At 49.2% G+C, this 22,563-nt stretch overlaps 1 protein-coding gene across 7 annotated transcripts in view; it reads right to left on the bottom strand.

Moving 5' to 3' along the window:
• The window catches only part of CYRIA (CYFIP related Rac1 interactor A), a 105,412-nt gene extending 83,064 nt beyond the window's left edge, over positions 1-22,348 (bottom strand). For 2 of the 7 annotated variants that reach the window (XM_045447666.1, XM_045447669.1), the window contains exon 1: positions 22,217-22,306. The gene's annotated coding sequence lies outside the window, so the exon portion shown is untranslated. Of the gene's footprint in view, positions 1-22,216 lie in introns of all 7 variants that reach the window. The other 5 variants (XM_045447672.1, XM_045447670.1, XM_045447668.1 and 2 more) reach the window with 5 other exon arrangements.
• Between the last annotated feature and the right edge of the window lie 215 nt (positions 22,349-22,563).

Below are 22,563 nucleotides of genomic sequence, written 5' to 3'. Positions count from 1 at the left end.
CACATGTGCACACACATACACAAGTCCTTTGTCTCTGACCATTTGTGACAAATGATTAGGAACAGTTCAGAAGTTTGGAGCCATGCAGTGCAAGCAGCAGTGTGTAGGGAGGTCTCAAAGAGTAGCCAGCTAACTCTGGCTTTTCCCCTCTCTGGGCATCAGTATCCCCATCTGTAAAATAGACGGGCTTGGTCTAAATCAGACTTTTCTCCACCATGTGGCAAAGATGGGCTAATGTATGCCCACAGCCGTGGGAGACAGCTGGTGAGCTCCAGGTGGCCAGCGCCCCCCCACCCCAGGCCACTCTCCTGTGGCCACAAGCAGCTTCGTCCATTTCCTCTGTGTGCTCTACAAATGGTACCATGTTCCGTGTGACCATGACATGGACCATTTTAGAAAATCCTTATTCCAGATGATCTCAGAGAATCTCGACTGTCTGATCAACCTAGCAAGCGGAGCTTGAAAATTTTCCCAAAAATGCAGGACCCCGGAAGTGGCTAAAAGCAGTCTTAGGAATCGAGAGAAACTGATCTGTGCAAGGGGGCCCGGCCCCGGCAAGTGAGGCCAGGCCTCCCTGCAAGACCAAAGAAGGCACGTCCGCTACTGAAGCCTCCTCACTGCAGCTTTCAAGTTTCTTTATTTGTATTTATATTTATCAAAATGGCCTCTGTGATGGCTGGTACCATGTGTCAACTTGGCGGGACATGGGGTGCCCAAATACCTGCTTAAACATTATTCCGAGTGTATCTTTGAGGACGTCTCTGCATGAGACGAACATGTGAATCGGTCAGCTGAGCAAAGCGAATGTGGGTGGGCCTCATCCAATCCCTTAAAGGCCTGAATAGAACACAGGGCAGGGTAAGACAGAACTTGTACTCTCCAACTGTCTTTGAGCTAGCACATGGGTCTCCTGCTTTCCAGAAGCTCCATCATCTCTCCTGGTTCTCAGGTCTTTGTACTTGGACTAGAACCACACCATCAGCTCTGCGGGGTTTCCAGCTTGCCCAGTGCAGACCTTGGACTTCTTGGGTATGCATGTGTACCTTCTGTTGGTCCTGTTTTCTCTGGAAACGCACTAATCCATACCAGGTGACAGGGGAGGTGTAAATTTGCTCAAGCTATGAAACCACATCTGATATAATCTCCCTTCCAAAAGATGCATTACAGCCATTAACTTAGTCCATGCAAGTTAGAGAGGAGAAATGGAGCCTTCCTGTATCATCAGGGTTGATATGAAGCAGAAACGCTTAAATACAGTCAATGGAACAACATGGGTCTGAACTGGGCAAACCCAGTGGATTTTGTGGATTTTGTGGATTATGTGGATTTTGTGGATTTTGTAACAGCACCGTACTGTAAGTGTATTTTCTCAATAGCATCTTCTTTTCTCTAGCTCACCCTGTTGGAAGAATATGATATATAAAGCATAACATACAAAATATGCGTTGACTGCTTGTGTTATTGGTAGGGCTTCCAGTCAATGGTAAGCTATCTGTAGTTAAGTTTTGGGGGAGTCTAAAGTTATACAGGGACACAAACTCCTCAGGGGGCGGGGGCTTCTAACTCTCACTTTGTTTAAGGGTCAATTTTAATTAAGAGATGTCTAACTTTGAAGCGAGTGGGGGGCACCTGGGTGGCTTAGTGGGTTGAGCGTCAGACTTTCAGCTCAGCTCAGGATCTCAAGGTTTGTGAGTTTGAGCCTTGCATCCGGCTGGCTGCTGACAGCTCAGAGCCTGCTTCGGGTCCTCTGTCCCCCTCTCTCTCTGCCCTTCTCCTGCTCATGCTGTCTCTCCAAAATGAAGAAAACATTAAAAAATTTTTTTTTAATTTATTTTTTTTTTTTAATTTTTTTTTTCAACGTTTATTTATTTTTGGGACAGAGAGAGACAGAGCATGAACGGGGGAGGGGCAGAGAGAGAGGGAGACACAGAATCGGAAACAGGCTCCAGGCTCTGAGCCATCAGCCCAGAGCCCGACGCGGGGCTCGAACTCCCGGACCGCGAGATCGTGACCTGGCTGAAGTCGGACGCTTAACCGACTGCGCCACCCAGGCGCCCCTTTAATTTATTTTTTAAATAAATTTTGAAATCCAAAGGACTTATGAGAGACCTGACTGCAGACCAGCACCTCAGCTTTCTCAGCTGTTCCAGCTTCTCTTGCAGAGTTATTACAATAATCTTTTTAATAAAATTAGACCCGGCTCAGAGCTGAGTGCACAACGGGTGCTCAGTAAATGTTGGTTTCCGTTCTCCCGGTTACAAACCCATTCCACAAGGCCCTACAGGTCCTGCTCGACTTCCACCTCCCCCCTCGACCACTCCTGCTTCATTTAGTCCCCCCACATCCTGCCCGCCTTCTCCTCCTGTCTCTGAATCGGTAAAATATCCTCTCACTGTCTTTTCCTTCTGCCTGGTCCAGTCCACCTCTCCCTGCAAACGCTGACAAGGCTCATCTCCCCCTCCTTTCGGGAGCCTGCTCATCAGACCGCCTTCTCCGAATCACCCATATAGAAGGCAACCTCGTTCACTCTCCCCCCCGCCCCCCCACCGACCCCCCACCGACCCCCCACCGACCACCCAGCTCCATTTCTTCCCGTAGCGCTCACCACAGCCTACCATAGTGCGCATGTGTCGGGGTGTGGGTGTGTGTGTGCGTAATAGACAAAACCTGGGGTTTCATTGTCTTCAGCGGCAGGGAGATAATAGGTGCTCGGTAAATATTTTCCGACAGAATTAGGGAATAAATGAATGAACGAACCTGGCTCGGTCAGCACGGTCCTGTTGCCAATGCACGCGAGCAGAAGTACAAAGAGAAAACATCCAGTCTCGGGGACAGGCTGGGGACAGGGTGCTCATGGGAAGAGCTCACCCGCCAGGGAGCCCAGGCTCGACCACCCCGAGTTCTTCTCCCTCTCCCACCACCGCAGCATTGCAGAGAAGGCCCTCTGCACAGGTGACCGCCTCTCCTAATGGCCAAAACCACCCTCACATACACGCTTTAAGCCACACCGTAAAGGTTTTTATAAACACAAATCCTCGCTCACTTTGGCCCAAGCAGCTAGGGCCGAAGTGCCCGCAGAAAGCTCGAGGTGATCCTCACGCAGCCGACGGCTACCCCCCGCGGGGCCGAGGGCACACACTCCAGACCAGATCGGCTGAAGGGATCTGGCCGGAAGTCGTGGCCCCTCCATTCATCAGCTATTGTAACCGGAGCCCAGCTGCTCACACGAGCCCCTGGACTTCAGTTCCCTCTTCCATAAAACGGGCATAAATAATAAGGTATAATTTCCACAGCTGCTGTGAAGAGTAAGGGAGACAACGTAGGGGGGAACCAACCTGAAAATCAGGGCCGTGACCCTTGAACGACACACATCGGAGCTGCACGCAGACATGTCCTACCCCACTCATGCTCACGGAAGGGAAAAATGATCGCATTGTAACTAAGGCCTCTATTTTCCTGTTACTCCTAAAACACAGCCTTCTAAACGAGCTGTTTACTCTGGCTAATACCTGTGAATCCTGGTGACCAAAGGGTTACATATTGAAACGGATTCCGAAATTTCTGGACCCTCAGGATGAAATCGTTTAAATTCAACATGTTAGAGACAGGTGGATCTCAATTACAGAATAAAAAGCAGGATGACACTGCATTTTTTTCAAGTTTCGTAATACAGTTCACGATGGCCTCTTAGAACATTGTCTACTCAAGGGGCGCCTGGGTGGCTCAGTCGGTTAAGCGGCCGACTTCGGCTCGGGTCATGATCTCGAGGTTTGTGAGTTCGAGCCCCGTGTCGGGCTCTGTGCTGCCAGCTCGGAGCCTGGAGCCCGCTTCGGATTCTGTGTCTCCTTCTCTCTCTGTCCCTCCCCCACTTGTGCTCTCTCTCTCTATCAAAAATAAATAAATTTCAAGAACATTGTCTACTCAAGGTCTTAGGGGGAAAGATGATGATGGTTTGCAATCTCCTGTGTGTGGGATGTGGCTCCTACTGTGTGGGGCACTGGGATAAGGAGCACCTGCCTGCATTTATATGGAGCCCCCTCACCTGAAACGGGCTCTGAGCGTTTCTCCAGCTGCATTTCACACCTAGAGGCCCCACGCCTTCCACCGACAAGCAGGTACTGCTTGACCCAGACCCGAGACAAAGATGAACAGTGTCCCTGTGGATGTTCCTTGTGCCTCAAATGAACATTGTTTCGGAAAGCTCTCGGCCCGAGTCACCTTCACAGCAATTTGAGGCCCACAGCCCGAACTGACCAGAAGTCCTGCCCAAACAGGAAGCCTAGAGGGTCTCCCTGACCGCCCAGGCTCAGGTACAACAGTGGTGAAGGCCCCAGACCTGAAGAGTTTTCCAGTCTCTGCACCGTGTCATGAGATTGTTCAAGACAGGAGCGTGGCCACATCTGAGGCAGGACCCTCCCTTCCTCACCGCCCATCTCAGTCCCTCCGTCCATGGGGTCCCACATCCCAGCCTCAATCCAAGACCTCGTTTCTGCTTTTGCTCTCCCTTTGGGGCCGAGACTGGACAGAGCTACTCATTAAAATGGATCATGAATGTCCTGCACTCACTATTGACAAGCATGGCTCCAAACCCTTCACATATATCACCCCATTAGCTCCGCCCAGCACCCCAGGAGGAAGATGCTATTATTATCCTTACTTTGCAGATGTGAACAATAGGACACAGAGAGGTTGAGTAACTAGCCCAAGCTCACACAGCTGGTGAATAAAGCAAGCGGTCCATGCCCTCTGCACAGCCTCTTGCCCTGCCCTCACATCTCGGGGTCTTCGTTTTCTTCTCTATATTTAGGAGACTACCAGCAAGATAGGGTAAGGACAACAACAAAAGATAGGAATAATCACATGTGCTTTGGAAAGCCCCAAAGACACCACAGTGGTCAACAGCACTATTATTACTGTCCCTGACAAGGACAGTAGGTCAACAATGCTGGGGACCCTGAGTTATGGGTGCCCGAGAGTTCTCCGATGAAATGGCATGAGTTCCAACCTAAAGGAGTAAAAGGCTTCAGAGATGTGATTATGCTTGCATTTAAGAAATACACTGATAAACCTGTTTATCTAGTGCACAGTTACAATCCGTGCTTTGCCAGATTTTCTCATCTTAAACAGACTGTGGAAACTTTAATTATATTTGGCTTTTGAGTTCCCAGAGAATTAGAGCAGCTGTGACCTCACGCAGTTATTCAGAACACCCGGTCTGTACTGGTTACCTATTATTTTCTGGGCAAGGTGTGAGCTTTTACCCCGAGCACATGGGGATAAACGATACAAAATTTCTTCCACCCTGGAGCTGCTATCTCCTGGTGCAACTGAATGTTGGCTAGGTCGCGGTATTTCAGTTCACTAAAACATCAACAGGAAATAGAAGCTCAATCCTATTTTCCTAAGAATCTGACATTCCCATGTTGTTTAATAGGTTTACGAGGCATGGGTTAGGCGGCATGATTTTCTCAATGGTAAAAAGATTATATTGCCTTTCTGGTTGCCGTGTGACTTGCGTGTACTAGTCCCCTCCCACGGGAGGGAGGCACAGTTGACAGAGGACTTGGCCACTCGCCCTGTTTCGCAAAGGGAATGTAAGCAGAATAAAGCAGAAGCTTCAAGAAGCATGTCAAGCTTCTGCCACCTTTTGCTCACTGTCTTCCCCGTGATGACCATGACGCATCCCCAAAAGTGCCTGCCCTGTCGGTCCAGGTGGCAGACAGAGAAATGTCAAGCAATGCCACGGAACCAGCCTGCAGCCCCTGACGTGTGGCACAAGAGAGACGCTTGTTGCTACCAACCACTGAAATTTTAGGACTGTTTCTTACCGCCACAAACCTGGCTGATACACCACATTATGGCATATAAAATCATGTCACATTCACCGGTATTAGGTTGAGGACAGCAAAAGGAATTATGCGCATTTTGTGGATGAGGGCCCCAAGACCTAAGCGTGGTTAAGTGATGGGGGAGAATCAAAGAGTGGAGAGAGGAAAATAATGGACACAAAACCAGAGGCATTATTCTAGACCAGTGTGATTAAAAACAAGGCTGACACACCATTAGGGTAAAAATCTCTTTCACAAACTACACGTTGATTAAAAGACCAACAAACCACGCAGGTTTCCCTGGTCTCCGGGCCATTTCCTGGCATTGGGGATGATCTAGCCAAAGAGCAAGAGACAGGCAGTGCGAGAAATATGGAACCCGAGGGCGGAGCTCTCATCTGCTTGAACTCAGCGGGGGCTAGCCTCAGCTCTTCTGCTCCATGGCTGAGGGGCACCACTGAAACTTTTCAGGGACAATAGCTATTCTTCTCCAGCCATGGCAAGGCTTCGTGAGCTTCCAGAGTGGCCTCGCTACATGTCATATAGCCCCAGGATGCCCATCACGTGCCTGAAGCCAGCACTGGGAACAGTGTGTCATTTCACCAGGAAATCGGGCCAGAAAGACACCCTGACCTTAACACCTGGTCAGGGAGGTAGTAACTCAGGACAGAGGCTCACAGGATCTGTTTGGAGTGACTAATTCAATTTTCTTGTTCCTATTGTTTTAAACCCAAACCTATTGTTCTTTGTCTTTGCTCTATTCTCTCCTTTCCCTCTTATTTTCACTTTTTAAAAAAGTTCCTTTCAACGGGAGTGAGTGAGTCACCCTAATTATTGATTTAGACACATTTCGGGCCGGCTTTACACACGCCATCCCGGTGTACTGACATATATGGAAAGTATTCTTTAACAGCTAATCTCTTCACCAGAAAGCTCAGTTTCCAACAGCTATATTTGGGGGTCTGAGAGGGTTGGCACCCTGCATGTCGCTTTTCATTCACACTGTTGGTTTCCTACCCTTGACCCAAGCGAGGCTGACTTCTGACACGTCCCTCCCCGCTCTCTGCCCACAGATGCTATTTTCATACAGCACCCAAGGCTTTTCATATCCTGAGCGACATTCTGGCCTTTTTTTTCTTTAGTGTAATATGCACCAAAAATACAACCAGCCCCATAGCATTTAGGTGCACATATACGTGTGCCTGTTTTTAAAAAAAAGTTTTGCGTTGAGTTGCAGAAACCAGACACTGATATAATGTCAGGAAAAGCCATTCCGGACGCCGGGAGAAAGCCCACACGGGCAGCCGGAGACATACCAGGAGAAGCAAAGCTTCAAACGATTGAGTTGTGAGCAAACTTTAGATTTCATCCAAACCTCTCACCGGGTACCACCTTGCTAATGGAGGTCGCTTACCAGGCATGTCAGTAACACTTTGAAATTTGTAGAGAGCTTTTTAACTTCTTTTCAAAGTGTGTTATGTTCATAATAACCCCAAGAGGGAGCATTACCAGGACAGAAGGTCAACTCCACCGACAAGAGCCTGGCAAGGTTGTGACTTGTTTTTGTTTTTTTTTTTTTTTTTTTTTTTTTTTTTTTTTATTTTTGGGACAGAGAGAGACAGAGCATGAACGGGGGAGGGGCAGAGAGAGAGGGAGACACAGAATCGGAAACAGGCTCCAGGCTCTGAGCCATCAGCCCAGAGCCCGACGCGGGGCTCGAACTCACCGACCGCGAGATCGTGACCCGGCTGAAGTCGGACGCTTAACCGACTGCGCCACCCAGGCGCCCCGGTTGTGACTTGTTTTAAACAGGTCATTGGTGTGTACAGAACTAACTCCCCATTCTTTCAATGTCATGTACTGTGAATTTTTATTCCCCTACTTTTATTTTTTTTAAGTTTTTAAAAAATGTTTATTTTTGAGAGAGAGAGAACAAGCAGGGGAGGGAAAGAGAGAGAGGGGGACAGAGGATCCAAATGAAGTGGGCTCCACGCTGACAGAGGCAAGCCCGATGTGGGGCTCGAACCCACGAACTGTGAGATTATGACCTGAGCCAAATTCAAACGCTCAACCAGCTGGGCCACCCAGGGGCCCCATTCCCCACTTTTAAACATTTGCAACATGCATCTGAAGCCAGGACATTCAAGTGATCTCATCTCAAACACCCTGAATAAAGCTCTTCTAGAAGTCCCCGTAGAATGCAGGCTCTATGAGGGCCAGGCTGATCTATCTACCTACACAAGCACCCAGCACAGTGTTTGTCCACGGTCCATTCTCAAAAAAACAAAAACAAAACAAAACAAAAACAAACCAAAACCAAACCAAACAAAAAAACATTGTCGAACAATTGCAAGACGAACTATTCTGTCTCCAACTCTTCTTGTTTTTAAGCAAACCCGCCACCTGACAGGGCGGCTATGAAGGAGTTACTGTCCTTCCCAACTCTCTTTAATGAACGCTCTGCAGCTCACAGCTATGTCAATGGCATACACACGTTGGCACACACATACATGTGGTTGAAAATCCAATTTCATCACTGCCTTGTTGACATCCCCCAATGGCTACCCACGGAGTTTAGGACGTCCGGTTTCAATCCCACTGCCCCAGACCCCCTTACTCTGACCCTACTCGGCCACTTTTACCAAGTGCTATGATTGGGCCAAGTTGCTGTAAGTCTCCTTTGCCCTGAAGATGCAGGGTTGCAACTGGGAGCAGTTTCTGAAGGCAGGAGCAGACAGCCATGGGCAGCTCCTCATGCTGGCAGTCACTGGAGGCCCCGTGCTTCTGCCTGGCCCTCTTCCCTTAGCCCATATGCGCCTCACACGCCCTTTCCCCACCTCAGAAGCAGCCCAAGCCTCTCAGAGACCGGTGTTCCACTCTGTGAGGGGAAACTCCCTACCGGGGAAAATGCTCTTTTCTCTCCAGAAAGGTCTCCAGAGTTGAGGCTTGCCCGGTCCCCGCCCCAGCAATCCTCTAAGAGAGCAAAGTGGTGAGTGGAAAGTCCTGGCAGGTCTACTGACACGCTTTGAGGGTTTCTTAAGGCTCCTGTTCGAGCCGGTGGTCACTTTTTGTAAACATCAGTCCCTAGCAGGGAACTGGGCCATCCTGCTAATCCCTGGGGATTTCTGGTGAGGCCCTCTTCCTCCTGACTCCAGTGAACCCCCTCCTCCCTGCAACTTTCACTTCCAGCTTTTTCCTGGCACCTTACTGTCTCCCTAGCAAGCCCATCCGTTTGATGGCTGTCCAAAAAGGAACTGCCTAATTGGAGTTTAGAAGCGGCATTCCTTCAAAATAACCTTTTTTTTTTTTTTTAATCAAAAGGATCACAAATAATCTTTAATTAGAACACTTGGCCTTGAAAAAAAGAAGAAAAGGAGCAGTGTTATAAACACTGCCCTCTTCCTCTCCCCTAGGCCTGTACTGAGGGCTCGGGACGTGAAAACTGTGGATAAGCGGCCTTCCCTCCAGGGTGCACAGGCCAGTGTGGGGACAGGTCAGGGGAAAAGGTGTTCATAAAAATACCGTGAAGGCTCACGGTCAGAGGGAACACCAGGCGAGCACTGAAATCACAGGCCAGCTCCAGGCTGTCTCCCCAACCTCTCTGCCGGCCACTGCCCACCTGTCACTCTGCTATAGACCCCGGTCTTCTTGTGGCTCCTTCAACGGGCTGGGCACGACTACCCTGCTCACTCTCTTCCTGGAGCATGCTTTCTCTAGAAAGCTACGTGGTTCATTCTCTCACTTCCTACAGACCCTCCCTCATCTCACCCTTCGTGAGGACTTCCCTGACCCCCCCCAAGTCCAAGTAGCAACTCTTCCCCTAAATTCCCCCACTCTCTCCTCACTCTGTATACCATCTCTACTCCATTTCTCTTCATGGAATATATGACATCTAACATAATCATTTTACTTGTTGACATGCTTATGGCCCACCTTTCCCCAATAGAATAAAGCTTCATGGGGCAAATTTTGACTGCTTCACTGTGAATCTCCAGAAATTGACACAGAGGAGAGGTCACCAACTCCCTGTGAGTGCCCAATAAATGTTCATTGAATAAGCAGATGGATGGATGATGGATGGATGGATGGATGGATGGATGATGGACGGATGATGGATGGATGGATGGGTGGATGATGGATAGATGGATGATGGATAGATGGATGGATAGATGGATGGGTGGATGGATGATGGATGGATGGATGATGGATGGATGGATGGATGGATAATGGATGGATGGATGATGGATAGATGGATGGATGATGGATGGATGGATAGATGGATGGATGGATGGACTTGGTGGGGAGTTGGGGGATGTATCCAGAAAAGGATACTAAATCTTAAAGGACCTTTTGGGTTAATACAAAGTATTTAGAAAAGAGAATGCCTAGCCCATGCGTGATCTTGGGTAAATCATATTACCACTTTCTCCTCTGTAACATGAAGCTAATGCAAGTCTATGATGAGCAATGAAACTAAAACAGTTCAGACTAACTAAAATGAGCTAAGGATGGCACAGGCTAATGCAACATGGGAAGAGACAAGAGGAACCATGCCTTTCTCCACAACCACCAAATCAAGTTCTAACCACAGCAGACAGAGACTGAAGAAGCCAGGCACAATGAGGGTGAGAGCTAGGTGGGTCCGCTGAACTTGATCCTGTGGTTCAACAAGGGGTACTTTGGTCCTAGGCCAAAAGCAAAGCCCCCAGCACGCTATAGAACTATATTCTAAATTGTTAATTCAAAAAGCAAATCACTTTTCATATGCTACTTGCCTTTATGCAAATAATTGCATCTCTCTGAGCCTTCGTTCCGCCATAAAATGAAGCCCACATATTCTCCTATTAAGTGACGTGTAAAAGTTTCTAGAACAGTGTCTGCCACTTTGAAAGTGCATAGTAAAAGTTCTCTGTATGGAAATACAGTATTTGCACGCAGTTTACATTAAAGTAGGGAGAGCCATGGGACTCCTTTCTGGAAAAAGGCAAAGGACTCCAACCGAGTGTATTTTCTGGGCTTAAGTAGAGTCATGGCAGGGGAAAAAATTGTATTTTCTTAAAAAAAAATAAGATTGTGGCCTGGAAGCAGTGTGAACTATGTGGTGTGGGAAAGTGTAGGACTTTGAGAGCCAGGCAGATTTGAGCCAAAATCCTGGTGCCCCATTTTCAATCCTGTGTCTTAAAGCGAGTTTTTAAAACTCTTTTGTTGGGGCGCCTGGGTGGCTCAGTTGGTTAAGAGTCCAGCTTCAGCTCAGGTCATGACCTCACGGTTTATGGTTTATGGGTTTGAGCCCCGCTTCAGGCTCTGTGCTGACAGTCTGGAGCCTGCTTCAGATCCCGTGTCTCCCTCTCTCTCTGCCCCCTCCCACTTGTGCTCTGTCTCTCTGTCTCTCAAAAATGAATAAACGTTAAAGGAAAAAAAAAACCCTCTCTTGACTTGATTGTCTTTATTTTCAAAAGAGAAATAGGGGCACCTCCGTGGCTCAGTCGGTTAAGCGTCTGACTCTTGATTTTGGCTCAGGTCACGATCTCTGAAGTTTATGAGTTCAAGCCCCATGGAAACAGCACAGAGCCTGCTTTGCCTAGGATTCTCTCTCTCTCTCTCTCTCTCTCTCTCTGCCCCCCTCCCCAAATAAACACATAAACTTAAAAAGAGAGAGAGAGAGAGAAATAAATATATCTACCTTGCAAGGTTGTCTATAAGGTGAAAAATGTATATAAACAGATGAACAAAATAGAATTAATATGCTGAAAAGCATAATTAATTTCTACTAATATAAATGAAAATTTGAGTGTACTTTGAACAATGAGGGGCCATGTCGGTCCTGGGTAACCTGTAAATCACTAGGCAGAAAAAATAATTCATGTTGCATATACCATGAAATATCAAACATACCATAGCTATTTTTGTTTATATGAGCTACTCAAAGTATTTCCTGAGGTTGAGGCTGAACAGATAAATTTATACAAGCCACAACCTTACTAGCAGGTTACCCAGTGAACAGTGTAAAAGGGAACCAGGGGGTGGAGTCTTGACACAGTGTTTCAAAGGAGGAAAAAATAAGAGATGGGCACATAGCACTCCATTCGTCGGGCACGCGCTTACACAACCCTCTCCCTCTCCCAGAGGCAGCCTTGAGCCCGGAAATCCAGAGCCAGGCTTCCCTCATCGACCCAGACCCAGGATTCGCTTTACACTTCATCCAGTGAAACCCACTTTTTAAAGAGGGACTGGAATCCAGGGGGAAACTCAGTTCTCCAGAGACTCCCCAGGCAGTGCTCCCTCCACATCCCGCTAGGTCTCCCTGCTCTTTGGAAGCGTAGGAAGCAAAACTGAGCAAGGATTCCTAGCTCCCTTCCTAGCTCCTAGGTCTTTCTCTGCCCTCACCTCCAGGCTCCCGACGCTGTTTTCCTTCAACGAAGGGACCAGAAAACCATGTTTCCTGGGCAGAGGCAGCTGCCACAGTGTCTCTTCGGGGTTTCTCTTTCTCCTTCTCTTCTCTTTCTCTTTCATAACCTTTTCCTACATCCCCCAACCAGTTAGTAAATAAAACTGAATATTTTCCTACTCCTTTATTTTTTTTCAAACCTATATTAGGCTCTTCTTCCATTTATTTTTATTTTTAAAGTAGTATGCTCAAATGATTTGAGTGTTTTCAAGTATGTCCAGAGTAAGATTTGACAGGATCCTGTGTTTCCAAAGCAAAAGAGTTAGACATGTCTCCCTAAAAAAATGTGATCTGGTTGCTTCCTGCCAGGGAACCTCAGAATTGCCTATCTCAGTGGTGGTCCCCGGTCCTTGAAACACAAAAGGCCCCCCTAGCCCCGTGGGAGCCCCTCAGCGGTCAGTTCCTTAGTGAGCTACACAAAAACCAGGGTTCAAGTTGAGGGGGAGCCTTGCTCAGAGAGCACCTGAGAAGGCTCTGGCCTTGGTAACACCTCCCTGAAGTTGAAGGGACTCCCCATCTTGCACATACACACACACACACACACACACACACACACACACACACACAGGAGTCCGGGCCTCTCGGATTTACGAGGACCAGCCAACCCCAGGAAGCACCCTGGGGAACTTCAGGACCAGGGTGCCCCGGTGTTGACCATGTTCACCACTCCCCAGTGGCTCCCACAGTCTGCAAACTGAAGGGCCTCAGGATCCTAAAACTCAAGGTCACTTCTCCGTTGTGGAAACCCCCTGTCCACAGTCAGGCCCCTGGTTCCTATCATGAAATACTGCCAAGTGAGAATCCCCTGGATGATCAGGGTGGGTATCAGATAGGAGCAGAGCGACCGATTTCTTATACGTCGTGAGATCCAGGAGGACATGTGAAACTTTCAACCTGGCAAAAGCCAGAGGTATGATACATCAACTGTAAACTTAAAGGGCAAAGAAATAGAGAAGGAGAGAGAGAATAAGGTTGGTCCCCAAAGCCCTGTACCTCCATGTTCTATAATCCATATTTAGCCCACAAAGGTGGGTCGACCTTGGGTAGACCGCCCCTGGTTCCATGCTCTACAACAGGGAATTTTCACTCTCCTTCCCGACACCGCTTCAAGAATGCCTAGCCATGACCTTCACTACAACCCCAGTCACGAGAGCAGCTGCTGGGATGGCCGCCTCCAGCAGGGCATCGGTCACCTGCCGTGCATTGCTCAAGCATTGAGTGAGCCCTCGCTGGGCATCAGTGCAGGTGGATCCCACACAAACCAGCCCCCCACCCCCGAACCGGAGGATCAGAGTTGTGAGAAGTAAAGGAACAGCCGGAGGAAACCGACACACGGGGCAGGGAAGCCTCTTGCCATCCCCCGGCCTGCACGGAGGCCCTACGGAGGACTGAAGCTTCAAGAACACAGCCAGCAAGCCGCTCAGCGCTTTTCACTCTGATGGGGGCCCCCACCTCCACCCTAGCCACTCACAGCGGGGGAAGAAAGACTTAATTTACTTAGAAACAGAGTTCCTGGTGCCCAGAGAAGGGAAGCAACATGCCCAAGCTGACTCAACAAGTCAAAAGCAGACCCAAGATAAGAAGCGAGACCTTCTCACGCTCTGGTTACCGCTTTCACTTCCCCATGCTCCCTGGCGAGGCCCCGGTTCCCTCTCATATGGCTAAAATGATGAGTAAGATTTAAAAACTCCCTTCTACCTTCCTCCAACGGCCAATGATGAAACTTGCCTAGAAGCCACACCAGACCAAAAATTCCCAGCTTATTTTTAGTCCTATGGAATTTTTTTAAAAACTTACTTCGTCCCATTGAAACGCTGGAACCTATTCTTCAAAATTTTTGTTGTTATTGCTGCTGCTGTTGTTTTGTGTTTGTGCCAAGAATGGTCATTTATTTCCTATTACAGTTGACCCTTGAAAAACATGGTCCACTGACCCACAGATTTTTTCAATAAATGCAGGACAGTAGCGTAAATCTATTTTCTCTTCCTTATGATTTTTCTTAACATTTTCCTTTCTCTAGCTTACTGTATTGTAGGAATACAGTATACAATACATGTCACATACAAAATACGCATTAAGGCTTTTGATGAGCACCAGATGAGCCGTGTCACCAAAGCATCTAGTATCAAAGGCAGGACACTTGAGGGGCGCCTGGGTGGCTCAGTCAGTTAAGTGTCTGACTTGATTTCGGCTCGGGTCATGATCTCACGGTTCACGAGATCGAGCCCCACATTGGGCTCTGCAGGGACAGTGAAGAGCCTGCTTGGGATTCTCTCTCATCCTCTGTCCTCTGTCCCTCCCCGTCCCTCGCTCATTCTCTCTCTCTCTCTCTCTCTCTCTCTTCAGGGAAGCTACGTGTTCTTTTGGGTTTATGAATAAGAGGTCCACAAACCCTTCTTTGATATTCTTTCCTTAGATGTACTTCTAAATTCAGAACCTTTCAGATTTTAGAACAATAATACAGTGCATGTACTATGTTATGTATACCCTGGCAGGCTCCCGGACACTCATCCTTCTGATGAAAAACTTATTCACCTAGAGTGGTATAAATGAAACCCATGAAGAGTCTCATGTACAATCAGGCCAGCTTTTGACTTCAAATGAGTTATGAAAAACAACACCTTAACTTTTCAGAGCATTTTGGATTTTGGACTTGCAAATAAGGGAATGTCAATCTTGCAACCTTATTCATTACATCTGAAGGTACCCAAGGGCCCAGATTTGAAACCTCAACACTTCAGAAAGAAAACACACCTATGCACACTTACAAGATAAGGAAAAGACTAAGGGTGGGGAGACAGATTATAGATTAAGTGCAACACTTGTAACGCTCCAGCAAACAATACAGCCAGGTTCGATTCAAGTATAATATGAAGACTCACAGCTAGAAATACAAGCTCAGAGGAGTGGATCTGGGGGCTTTGTCGAGGGGCAATTCAGGAATGTGTCCATCAGAGAAAAGAGAAGCCCCGTGTCACTTTCTACCCCACACAACAAATAAAGAGGAGCCTAAAAGCAGGAGCGAAAAATTTTTCAAATTTTCTTCAAAGACCAAGCAAAAAAAGGAGGCTGACACATGGCTAATTAATTTCTTCTCTCCAATATTCCTGAGACACAAATATCATTAACTTCAGTTCGTAAATTACAAAATTTAGCAAGTCTAAGGAATCTGCCTAGAGGAAGAGCCAGGATTTCAACCCAGGTTTGTTTGTTTCCAGGTGCACACTGGCCCTGTAGCCCCAGGGATATTCACACAGAACGTCTATGTGTACATTTCACCCCTAGACATCTCAGAGAGTTACAGTCTGCTTGTAGCTTTCACAAGGCTGAATTCTGGTCCCAGCCTTGGAAAAGTCTCTGATATGGGTTCCCTATCTATCTACCTATCTATGTCTTTCTCTTGACCTCAGTGTTTGTAAAATAGAGGAAGTAGACCAAAGGTGTCATTCTTGTTTTGACGACATGTGAATCTGTCATTCTGCAAGCTCAGTCCACGGTTTTCTTGTGCTCCCATGACCTCCAGCTGTCTCAGGGAGAAGTCTGAAAAATTAGTTATACACAACCTGCCTCAATTGGGTGGGCTCCACAGCTCAGCAAGGCCATATGCTGCACACACCAGAGGCTCAGCTCATTACTGCTGGATGGCATTCTCTGATGAAGTGGGCTAAGCAAAGGACACCCTCCAAGGACGTCAGTCCAATGCCGAGATGCCGGTCACAGGGAAGCACTGAAAACACAGCTATATTTTCTTTCCTTTCTTTTTTTTTTTTTTTTTTTTTTTTTTTTTTGTCAATTTCAAGGTGTGGAGGGAGGCCCATCTAGCTCTTTGAGATGAGGATTTTCCCCAAGACACATCTTTTTAATTCCACACTCCTCACATATGCACGGTTCTCATTTCTCCTACGGGTGGTGGAGAGAGCCCAGGCTTTGCAGGCACACAGATGTGGCTTTAGGCGCCAACCCCGCAACCTTCCTGAATGAAATGGCATTCTGCAAGTTCCTTAGCACCTCTCCATTTCAATTTCTCCACCCAGAATGGGGCTGTTTCCAAACCTCATCAAAAGATGACTAAAAGTGACAGTAAGTGCTCATGATTCCTGCTGACAATATTTACATGGTTCAAAAGCTGCCACAGCCCACGTGTTACCAAAGGGACCACAAGACTCAGAAGATGAGAATTTAGGCTGCTAGGGAGTGGGCAGCATGGGTGGAAGACCCCGGGTCTTCTCTGACTCCCTGTTAGTTTGCCCCCTGGCCCCAGCATGCTGCCACCCTATTCTAGGCTACTGGGACCCAGCCCATGGTTGCCCCTGGAAGGGCCTATGTTTGGTCAGTGGGAAGGACAGAACTTGATGGAGCGTTGACGAAGTTGTGTGTTTCCCTCTGTTCCTCACCATCCTAAAATGATTGTGCATTTTCATTTATTCTAAGGCCTGGGAATCATCGAACCAAATTATTTTTTGAAAAACGTTAACTTAAGACAACTGCAGTAACCAAGGCATCTATGAAGCCAAGCCCTCCATACCCATGTCAGCAGAGACCCTGGAATGTAGGAGGAAGCTGGTGACTCTGCTCCCCACCTCTTGCTGAGTATTTGCAACCCTTTTGTCTCTCCCTGTCATCACTGGCTTTGACTTATTTCCCTGATGCTCGATCAGAACGTGGTTCCCTTTCTGTGAGGGAGAGCAAGGTTTCTTTGCTCCTTGAGAGGATTATTTGAAAACACACCAGCTCTGCCTCGGCAGCCTTGCTGACTAAGGCTGCCAGCCTTGCTTCCTTCCCCATCACTCAGGAAAAGGAGCCCAGGGGCTTATTATGATCATTAAGCTAGATGTGGAAGGGTCCTTTTAAGTCATCAAATCCAACCTTCCCGTGTCACCAAGAGAGAAACTGACCCGGGGAAGCGAGGAGCAGAGCTGAGAGCCACGCCCGGGTCATCAGCTGTCTACGCCACGTGCTTCCCTATCCCAAGCCTCTCAACCTGCAACATGTCAGGTGTATTTCAGATGCTCCGCAAACAATACCACGTGGACAGAAATGGCCTGCCTTGCAGCAAGAGTCAAAACAATTATATTTCCCTCTTTCTCCGGCACACGAATGCCAAGCTGCGTTTAGCAATGTGTCTCCTGCTCTGCTTCCCCACGGAGTGAGAGCCAGCTGCGGGCAGGGATGATGCCACACTGATCACTACGTGCCATCTCTGGCAGCAGAGGGCAAGGGCCTGCCCTGTACGTATCTGTTAAATAAGTGAATGAGTGATCTCATCTTTACACTTGATCCATCATAAAACTGCAATTAAATGCTTTGGGGGCACATCATTTCCCCGGTTTCATTTTAGAGATCTAATTATCTACACCATACAGAATTTTTATTGGAGAGTGAAGTCATTAAATAAGCAGACACCAGACTCTGGCCCTGAGATAATTGCCAATAGGAGCACATCTGTCCGCAGCGCTAAGCTGGACCAGGTAAACACATTGCTGGGGAACACGGCACCATTTTCACACCTGATTCGCTGGGACAACGGGTTCTCAGGCCAGGGAAATCGGGCTTCTGAATTCCTGAGAAAGGCTAGCGGTGAGTAATTCCACAATTGCTTCTCAATACTTTCCTATTCCTAGAGGTGGGTTCTAATGACAGTTATAAAATCAGTCCCGTTTATTTCAGTGACAAACCGGTAATCCGTTCGTGTGCAGAGGATGCTCCTTTCAGCATCATCGAATGCTTCCTCTTAACTTGGACATGTCAGATTCCTCTTCCATTCATCACCTCCCAGAATGAAGCCTCGGCCAGCTGCAGAGAGCTCCATTAATGCTACGCTGAGAGCAAAACTCTAATAAAGTCTCTAAATATGTACTATGAGTCTAAATTACCGACCAGGTCCTCCCTGTTAAAATCTGCCCTTGTCCTCCAAACACAATTACTTTAGGTCACCGACACACCAGCCAACGAAATGACAAGACTGTATCCCAACGCACAAACAGCGAGCAAGCAGGACCCAGTTTTAAATTCCGGCTGATGGGCTCTGTGTTGTTACCTTGCCCCTCCCGGTTTCCTTAACTGTGAAAAGGGGCCGATGATACTAATGTCACAGAATTCTGGGGAGGATTTGAGAAAATGTATATGTGGTAACTTTAAAAAAAAAAAAAAAAGGAAGCTACACATGCCCAGAATAAAAAGCATGAAGCATTCATTTGCAAGTATCCTTTGACAAAGGAGCCAAGAAACACAAGAGGGAAAAATGGTCTCTTCAATAAAAGGTGCTGGGAAAACTGGACCCCTTTCTTACACCATACACACATATAAGCGCAAAATGGATTAAAACCTTGCAAGTAAAACCTGAATCCATAAAACCCCTAGAAAATACAGGCCATAAGCTCTCTGACACTGGTCGTGGCAATGAATTTTTGGATTTGACACCAAAATCAAAGGCAACAAAGAAAAAATCAACACGTGGGACTTCATCAAATCAAAGTACTCTCACAGATAGTAGCTTATCCTTGAAACTCAGAGTGTTCTTTGCCATTTCAAATAGGTTCCCCCTTGAGAAAACAAAAGTGTTGGGGATTTGCATAGAGTCCCCGTGTGGTAAAGGATCATTTCTCTGGTGAGAGATAACTCAACGATTACCCAGCAGTTGAGGGTCCCGAGCATGGGCAATTTGCAACCTTCCCAGATAATGAGTGGATCTCCAAAGGCCAGAATTAGTCCACGAGCTCCCCACCTCTGCTAAGAGGACCCAGAGGCCTAGTACCGGAGAACTCTTTCCTAATCAATCAGACTAAATACTGGCAAATGCACTACGAGGTGGGCACCATGCCAGACCCCATAAAGACATTAAGATCGTTTACATCTCAGAAGGCAAGCAGCGTTACTGCCATTTTACAGATACAAGAACTGAGGCTCGGTGTGGTTATCTAGTCCAGGATCCTACAGCTACAGAGTTTGGAGTCATAGCTGACTCCAAAATCCACTTCTTTCCAATCACCACGCTGCCCTGTGAGGGAATTCATGCAGCCTCTGAGAAAGGATTTTAACCAGGATGAAACAGGAGCCAAGCACACGATGCCCGATTCAGCCTTAACCGTGACCTAGTCAAATTGTCATCTCTGGGCCCTGCATCACCGTGACTTTGTCACACCACCTCTCTGACTGCATCCTGAGGATCTCTTTCCATTTCTGACTTCATTCTTTGAAAAAAGGAATAATGTGCGTGTTTTTTGAAATCCCCAGTTCCCACAATTATATTTGGTGCCGAGTAGATGCTCAATGAATGTCAAGTAGGTGAACTAAGTGAATGCAACGTCAAGGGCAGACAAGATGGCTTTAAGGAATGCCTCTAACCCTGACATTTCACGGCTTAATTCTTTCTAGATCAGTTCTAATCTCTGGGTAGTAGTTCGGGGTCTCCAACACTGAGATTTCCCAACCGGATGAGGACATTCAGGTGCTTCAGGCTATCGACTGTTCAAAGCGCCCCCTATAGGCTACTCCACGCCATCCTTCAAGAGCAAGCTAACATGGATAGACGCGTAAACCCCATTTTAAAGACTTGAAACTGAGGCCCATAGGAGTGACGGACGCCCCCAGGGCCAACATTCGACAATGAGGCTGCTGATTCCCTAGTCTTCTCATGTTACCATTTGCTTCTTCAGAGTATTATTAATAAGCCTGGAGCCTAGGCAAAGTGAAGGGAGAAAGGGGAGGGGGTGAGAAAGAAAGGGAAAATAAAAGGGAAGAGAGGAAGAGACAGGGCAGCTTCTCTGGAGAGTGTCACTGACAACTGGCAGTCGGTGACCCTATGGCCCTGGAGAACTCTGAACTCCTCACCCAGGGCTGGCTGGGGTGGGGAGCGTGGGTTTACTTGGCTCTCCGTGCTCCTGACTTACCCAGTTGTAACTAGGCTCTGAGAGCAAAAGCAAACCGAATGCTTCTTGGTCTGAGTCAAAAACAGGAAGTCACAAGTGGCTTCTCTCCCCTCTCAACTTGGGTCTCCCAACAGTTGGGGTCAAGGGTGCACCAAAGGACCTGACAGGGAGCTCCCTGGCAGCTCGCCTCTGTGGGAGTCCGCAGCACCTCTAGAACGTGGGGGTTGGGTTGCTCTGCTGCCCCGGGGAGTTGGGAGTTGGGGAGCAGGACCAGGAAGCCCACAGGGTGGGAAGGCAGGGAGATGGGCTTCACGATGCCAGCTCCATCCTGAGTGCTACAACCAGTGTGACCTGAGGGCAACAGTCACTGGAGCTTAGTTTCGTCATCTGCAAAGTGGGGACAGCCCCTACGGCACGGGGCTGTCGTGAACAGCAGCAGTGAGCCCCTTACCATACACGGAGTCCAGTGTTAGCACCGAGGCAGTCTGCCACCCTCTGTGTGCTGCCCGCTTCCCAGAGATGCCGACGGGAGGGGGTGTGGACGGGTGGGTCCTCACCTCTCTCCCCTCACAGGAGCCCAGGGCCAGAAGGTGGTGAAGTTCTGCCAGCCCCCAGCCTGGGCCCAGTGCCCATGTTTATGACTGTTTATTTCAGACCAAGTAGAAAGGAGAAATTAGAGCCATAAAAGACAGGACAACAGACCAATAAAAACCAGCTCCCAGAAGAGTCAGAAGGAGGAAGAGAGGCAAAACTGTCACCATAGCAACACAAGACAGTCAGAAGCACGCAGGGAAAACAGCCCCTGTTCTGCCTCCTCTCTTCACAGCAAAGCCAGCCTGGGACCCCATTCGGAGCTCAAGGGAAAGCCAAGGACCCACCCTAAAGCCTGAGCCCCCAGGCCCAGATGCCCGGCCTGACCTGGCTGGCTGCCACCCTCCTCCTGCTGGCCCTCGTGCAGTACGGGGTCCCAGCCCTTCACAGTCCCATCCCAGCTTGCTGTGCCCTGGGGACTCAATGATATGCAGATGGCACAGGCCCTATCCAGAGGGATGGTGATGGGGAAAGACCGGAGGAAAAGTTTCCAACAGAGTAAGGCAGGAGGCCCACAGAGCTGTGGGGGCTACTAAGGCCCCAAACACTTGCCCCATTACTCTGCCCCAAGTCCTTGGGGAGCAAGCAGGGAAGCCAGCACATGGGTGAAGAGGCCAAGCCCAGAGCAGTGGCCTGTCAGCAGCTGGGGGAATTTGGAGGATCTGGGGGTGGGGTCAGCAAATACCTCCAGAGGTCTTAAATGACAAAGGTCTTGGTTCTGGTCTCTGGGGACACTGGCCAGCAAGTCAGAACAGCTTGGAGAAGGACCTAGGAACCCACTGGCCCATTTTGACAGAGGCTTCTTGGTCCTTCAGCTGGCAGGCAAGACAGGTGTCTCCACCGCACAGAATGGCTGGCCTGGGACCAGCCTTTTGGGAAGTGGGTCAAATTGTTCTCAAAGCTCAGGATCCGTAAAGTCCCTCTTGCCAGCCTGGGATTCTGAGGAGAAGGAAGTGATCTAGAGAGGAGGCCTGGGTCCTAGGCACAGCAGTGTGCTGGCTGGCTAAGAACATCTGGGGCAGTTGGCAGCAGAAAGGTCCAGGTATGCAGGCACTGGGGAAGCGGTCATCCTTGCCTCTCAGGCTGTAGAGAAAGATGGGGAGCCCGGGCCTCTGGTGGTGGGAAGAGGGAAGCAGAAGGATGGGGTCTCCTGGAAGAATGGCTCTGGAGCTGATGATACCTGGCTGGGGGCCGGGGATTGAGCGGTTGAGGGGTGAGGGGGGTGATCTAGAACACAAGCAGGAGGCAGTCCCGGAGAGCAGGGCAACGGGCGCACAGACGGACATCTGGACGGCGATCGCAGGAGAAGGGCTGAAGGACTGGGTTCTCGGCTCTCCCTCCCTCCCTCCCCTGAAGGCTGCAGGGGCATCGGGGGCCGGGGAAGGATGGCAGGGTTCTCCCGGCGCCTCCCGAACCCCCTTCCCCGCCGACCCCCACCCGTGCTCCCCGCCGCGTCCCCGCCGCGTCCCCGCCGCGCTCACCCGGGCTCGCCGCCGCCCTGCTTGGCCGCGCGTCCGCCGCTGCCCCAGCCGCCGCCGCTGTGGACGCCTCTCCCGCGGCCGCCGCAGCCTGCGAGACGGCCCCGGAGCCCCGCCCCGGCCCGCCCCCAGCCCGGCCCGCCGCGACCGCCCCGCCCCGCCCCGCCCCGGCCCCCGGGGCTCCCCACCCCCGCCGGCACCCGCCTCGCCCCACGCTAGCGCGGCCACCCCTTCCACGTCCTGGGGCCGGTGCCGGCCATCTCCACACAAGGTAGCCCCTGCCCTTCTTTCGGCCTTGGCCGTTTGGCTTTGCCCCCCAGGAGAAAGCCCGGACCAGCCCTTATTGCTTC

The sequence above is a fragment of the Leopardus geoffroyi genome, chromosome A3, assembly GCF_018350155.1.
Source record: "Leopardus geoffroyi isolate Oge1 chromosome A3, O.geoffroyi_Oge1_pat1.0, whole genome shotgun sequence".
NCBI classification, from domain to species: domain Eukaryota; kingdom Metazoa; phylum Chordata; class Mammalia; order Carnivora; family Felidae; genus Leopardus; species Leopardus geoffroyi.
The sequence above is the reverse complement of the archived record's forward strand: the minus strand, read 5'-3'. Positions and strand labels throughout refer to the sequence as shown.